This window comes from Polyodon spathula, chromosome 13, assembly GCF_017654505.1.
Source record: "Polyodon spathula isolate WHYD16114869_AA chromosome 13, ASM1765450v1, whole genome shotgun sequence".
NCBI classification, from domain to species: domain Eukaryota; kingdom Metazoa; phylum Chordata; class Actinopteri; order Acipenseriformes; family Polyodontidae; genus Polyodon; species Polyodon spathula.
Genome location: NC_054546.1, coordinates 28,463,405 through 28,469,902, shown reverse-complemented (window position 1 = coordinate 28,469,902; position 6,498 = coordinate 28,463,405). Strand labels below are relative to the sequence as shown.

The 6,498-nt window shown below is 42.4% G+C and overlaps 1 pseudogene; it reads left to right on the top strand.

The window, feature by feature from the left end:
• The first annotated feature begins 928 nt into the window (after window positions 1-928).
• Window positions 929-6,498, top strand: LOC121325297 (annotated as a pseudogene).

Sequence of the window (6,498 nt, the reverse complement as noted above, 5' to 3'; positions counted from 1 at the left end):
GACAAGGTCCTTTCTAAGTTTTGTAAAATCCTCACTTTTTCGTTAAAAAAACATGGATGCGGCGAGTGAAATAACTATTTACATATATTAAAACACAGCCAATAAAAAAAAAAATTGGAGACATCACAGCAACAATAGAAATGTAGCGTGCAAACACGAATGAACAGAACATTTTGGGGTTAGATGAAATGTCACAAATTAAGTTGATTATACACACAGGTGGATGCATTATGTCAGCAAGCATAAGCAACGAAACGCAAAGTAATGGAACCCGGTGAAAAATCGCTGCGCTCACTTACTATGAGGTCTCGTCTTTACTGAGCAGTACCCGGAAGTGTGGGCTCAGCACAGTAATGACTGTGGTAAGGTAGTGGGCGTGCTTATCACAATTGAAGGAGATGCTCATCCTTCACAGAAGCAGTATCCAATTAAATCTGAAGCAACTGAAGCAGTAAAGGGTATTATTACAGACCTGTTACAGCAGGGTATAGTAGTTGAATGTAACTCACCCTCGAACTGACCCAATTGGCCGGTGCCCAAAGGGGAAAGAAAATGTCAACCGACTATTAATTACCAAAGATTGAATCAAGCATTGCCTAAAATCGCACAAGTTGTAGCTAACCCACATAGGATCTTCACTGAGGTACCTGTGATGCAAACTATTTTTCAGTGATAGATATCAGTAATGGTTTTTGGAGACTACCTATTAGACTGAAAGACCAATGGAAGTTCACATTCACAATGAAATGTGTACAATATACCTGGTCACGTATGGCACAAGGGTATCACAATTCACCAGTGATATTCCATCAGTGTCTGGCAAAGGCAAAACGGTCCCTAGACAACAGCCACCATGGAACTGTGTTACAATATGTCAATGACTTCTTGTTATCTAATTCTTCTCTTGCAGAGGCGCAGAAGTTGTTACATGACACACTGGCAGTCCTGCAAGAACAAGGGTACAAGTGCAATCCAAAGAAGGCACAGGTACTAAGTCATAACAGTAAAGCTGTTGGCCCAGATAGGAAACAAGCACTTACACTAGTCCCAAAACCAAGAATGTTGACGAAACTAAGACAATTCTTAGGAACCACAAACTATGTAGTGATAACTAAAAAGTTAACCACTAACAACAGAAACAGGATTTCGGTTCTCTCATGTGTATTATTGAAACTACGCGCTACTCCATCAAGGGCATATCACCCTATGAACTCATGACAGGACATCAAATGCTGCTCCCAATGGATCGCATTTTGATGAACCAATCAATTCTCGCCATTGCTCGAGATGCAAAGGTAAAATTCCTGAAGGAATTAGGAGAACATTTACAGTTGTTGAGGCAAGAAGCAAGCACTCAACAAAAGAAAGTGGAAACTGAAAATGAGAGTAGACATACTCAACAAACAGAGCATGAAGTGGGAGACGAAGTCATGCTAATACAGCATGTGAAATGGACCCTACATGGTGCTGATGAACTCCCCTACCAGTGTGTGTATTCAGAGAAAAAAACAAGAACAATGGGTACACAAGACACAAACCAAAGTATACAGCAGAGTACAAAGCAGAGGTTGTTAACGCTGCTCCTCTGACTTAAACAAAAGAAAGACCACCTTTAATATTGAAATTTGTGAAAAAACTGAACATGCTACAACCCCAACCAAGGGGTCAGCAAAAGCAGCAGGATATGACTTATATAGTGCCTATGACTACGTAATCCCAGCTATGGACAAAGCCGTGGTACAGACTGACTTACAAATTAGATTACTACCAGGAGGTTATTGTGCTAGAGGAGCCACTCAATCGGGTCTTGCAGCTAACTACTTCATGATGTAGGAGCTGGGGTAGTTGATGAAGATTACAGAGCAAACATGGGGCTAGTAATGTTTAATTTTGGAAAAATCTATTTCTCAGTTAAGAAGGGGGGCTGGGTGACACAATTGATCTGTGAAAAGATTTGTTATCCAGAATTACAGGATTGAGACACTCTTGATGACAGGACACATGGATCCAGTAGTTATGGCTCCACAGGAATACATACTAACAAAGATGCAAGGCAGGCAACTCAGCTGTGTGATATATGTCAATTTAAAAGGAAATGGGCCCCTGTAAAGAACTCAAGAGAGAAAAACAAATGCAACACCAATAAACACACTATACATAATTAGATATCTGTATCCTCAATGTCAAAATTGTGAGGTATGCGGTAACCAGACAAATATTTTTCGATATTTGCCACATAAGTATCGGCCAAAAAATCCATATGGCGTTGGCAATACAGTATGTATACTCGTAAACTCAACTAATCAGACGACTCATGTAGAAAATACTGGGACACCATGCCGCCTATCCATGGGAGTGTACATGCTGGGTGAAGCAACTTGGGGCAGGTGTAAAAACTGACAACCTCAATGTTTCCCTTGCCTAGGTACTTATGCACCTCCTCCTCATGTGTCAATTGAAACCGGGGACCCATTGGGATTATTGGAAAATGTAATATGGCATAGAGTAACTGTACATTGCAATTACTTAAAACAAATATTCATACAGAATTGTTCTAGTTTCCCCATGTGACAGGGTCTTGCTCGTGTCACGTGTGTGGGTAGCCGCTGATTAAGCACGCAGAGAGACACATGGACATGGAGTTGAAACGCTGGCACAGGCGTGGAGGTTTTATTATCACAAACACAAAATAAATAAAGGTGGTCATGTGACATGACCAGCGATGGTAACGCATAGAGGAATAATACAGCAAGCTGTACAAAAATGCTAAATAAAACACAATACAACAAATTATAAATCAAAGGTGACGTGAAAACGGCAGGCTTTGCAGCAGCCCTGAGCTTCTCCTGTGGATGTTTTTAAAGTGACGGACACTCGGTCAAGACCTGCCCACCTGCTGATTGAGGACCAGCACAGCCAATCACTTGCTGCCCTTCCCCTCAACCAAGCCTAGCAGGCAGCAAGTCTCAATAGAGCTCCCGTCTGTAAACAATAATTCAATTAAACAAATCCACTCCAAAACGACACACAATAAACCCATTCCCACATATAAATCACACCAACACTAATTACCTATTGTGCAGGGCAATCGACCTGCCACACCCCACCTTAATGAACATATTTCAACAATTAAACCAAAATATTGAAAAATACATACAACAAAGTATGATTGCTTTAATAAGTAGAACATGTAACTGGCGTGAAATACTGTCTGAATTAGCAGGATAGTTTGGGGCAGGCCAATCTACCATGAATGAAATAACACTGAATTTCAACAATAAGATAACGATGTATTAGTTGCATTGTGCACCCCGCCACCAGGATGCACCATGCAGCTAATGCAGTACAATCAATAGTAAAGTCTATCAAAACCTTCTTACAAGCTATTAGGGATGATGTTAATGTAACACAACATGAAGAAAGGTGTTACCGTATGGGAACGGCCACTGTGACCGAAACAAAAATGATCTCCTCTTTGGACATGGTGACAGAAGAGTTCTGTTTGTAAATTTCCCTCCCGACCTTGTTTGGCTAAGCAGTGAAAGGGGAACTCTTTGGACGGGCTGGCCTGACAGTTCATTTCCGGGGTCGGGAAGTCGGTCAGCCTGGAAGAAGGTGAGACTCCTCTGCAGGAACGTATTGACCTGGAGGGTAAACGATGTAGCAGCTGCAGACAAAATAGACAGCTACAATCGTTTACCAAGGGGTCGTGCTTGATAGCATAAAAGGGACGGAGAATCGTAAATCTTTTCATTTGCTTGGTTTGTGTTATAAACTGGAAGGACCATGTGAGACGTAGAGATAAGCATACTAGAAATATTCATGAGTGTTTTGTTTGTTTGTCTGTATCTGTTTAAGTAACTGTGTTTGTGTATCACTAGATAGCTAAACACGAATCCGGAGCTGTCGCCTTGGGCCTGCACAAAACTGGATCATCAAAACTGTCACGAGACATAGTAAGTTGTTATCACCCACCTCGAGCACTACTGCATGTTCCAGGACAGGTGATCGTGTCTTTATTATTTAGGGCTGCAATCCCTGTTACTGTTCTCCGTGTTTTACACATTGCTGTGTATTACCAGAGCTTATTATTTAGTTGCCCAGACCAGGATCACAATTAAAGTGTCTTTTTTCCAAACCTGATTACAATCACTGTGATTATTCCCACACTGCATCACCTCTGCACCTGTTCACTATCAGCAGCCACTTTGCCACAGACGTTTACCAGTGTCGCATAGAAAATCACTCCAACGTGTTAAGACAGGTGGTTAAGGTATCGAATGGGCTGCTGATTTACAGGACGTCGTCCTCATCTGCCCGTATCATACCACTAATATCAGCTATTAAACAATTTGCTTTTCTGGCTCACTGCACATGCGCAACTGTGAGACTAAGAACAGAGAATGCAAAAATACCAGCAATTGACTTGTATTTGACTTGTACAAAGAGTGCAAGAACAATGGAAGATGACAAAGTGTGGGATGTGTGCAAACCTGTTATGGTTAAATAAAAGATACATAGATGAAGTGCCAGCACTGAGTGATGCAACCCCTGTGGAGAATGTTCAAGGTTACTTATGCAAACTGTCCATATGCTAATAGTGTTATTGCGAATTTACTAACATAACTGTGTGCTGAATGCTGATTGGTGAAACATATATTTCTTACTGCATAGTTACCACTGATTGGTACTAACAATATGTATAAAGCAGTCACTTAAGGACATAACTATAGAGCAATTTACTACACCTTGAACCGTGTGTGATTGTCTCTCTAGAGCTCTGCTATGTTCAATAAACAACTTTAACAATCTACTCTCGGATCTGAATCATTGTGTTCCAGCTTTTCAGGACTCTACAACCTCAATGGAACTGCTTCCAGGTATCGCGTTACATAATCTACTACTAATATATGTGCATACCCAGAGTCAGAATGTAACAAAGGACCCACTATGTCCATTGCAATTCATTCAAAAGGAGGGAAACCAAAAGGGCATGGCGCACTCGACCCGGCGCTACTTGCTGGCAGTCTGGGCATGTGGCTACATATCTCAACACATCTGTATGAAGACCTACCCAATAGAATCAAGCCAATATCCACTCCCTTGTGTTGTCAGCTACGAGGTGCCCTGCAAAAGGGATATCATGTGCCAGCCTCACGACCTCGGTCCGACAAGACGGGAGAACTAATAATTGCCCCTTGATACTGAAGTGTGGATATATATAACGCCCCAGTGCCATCAACATCCTTACCTTCAGTAGGCCGGACCTGCCCCCAAGTGTGCAAAAGTAACGGGTCAATATGTTGGCCCCACACTATGTCGACGCTTGAGTACCATATGTGCGGTTGTAACAAGACGAGGAGCCCTGTACATTTATGTGTTATTTATTTTTATCTGGCAGAGGCGGGATGGTAGCTCTTCCTCTGCCAAGAGTAATTAATAAACTCATGCAGATTGTGGCCGAGGGATAATAGAATAATTACTAGTTAGTTAAACCCCTTGGCCACGGTATAAAAAGCCTGCAGCTCTCCATGTTCCAGGTGGGAGTTCGGAGGAGGAACGGGAGAGCGAGAGGAGAGAGAAATTTAAAATAAAACACATTGTTTGTGTTCGAGATTTGTTTTGTTTAAAAACCTTTGTTTTCACTCTGTGAGAAGGGCTTTCTGTTTAAATATCTGATTTATTTTTTTGTTTAAATAAAAGGCGCCACAGCGCATTTTCCACTGCAGTACCTTGTTTGTTTTTGTTTCTGCTTCTGGCCTGACGTCACCACTCGCCAGCCTGTCACACCGGTATATCGACAGGGGCGGGAGTAGCATCTGCCCTAGATGGCCCAGTAACCTCGCCCTCTCGGTCACACTGCGTTCGACTCCTTTTGACTGCCGTTTGTTACCACATGAGCGCTCTCTCTCCAGACCCCAGCCTTGTTTTACTGATGCTCCCTCCCATTTTGCAGTCTTTCTGTCTTTATTCATTTTTCTACAATGGAAAATAGGAATAAACATTTCAGCTTGATAAAGAAAGATATCAGCAATACGTTCCTTTTTCTTTTTGTCTGCCACATTTACGTGTGCGTTCAAGACTGCCATTAATTTAACCAATTCTCTATAATTTGGCAAGTCTCGACCCAGAATTATTGAGTGTGGTAGCCTTTCCACCACCTCAACTACTAGGTGCCGTTTTATCGGTCCTACCATTACACATACTTTTAGGGTGGGGTATGTCGTAATATCTCCATGGACGCAGGAGATCACCACCTGGCATTGTGGCTGCCACGACACACCGCCCAAGAGAGCTACGTTAATTAAGGTCTGCTCACACCATCTGTCTACTAATGTGTGGGTTGTCACCTTGACTAAAACTGCATTAACAATATAAGGCCTGTTCCGACCATTTTCCCCGGGCTTCCTGCTCCAGATGCCCAATTGCACCCCGCCACGTCACACTCCATTGATGATGCGCATGACCTGGCCTGGTGCTCCTGTTGGTTTTATCTAA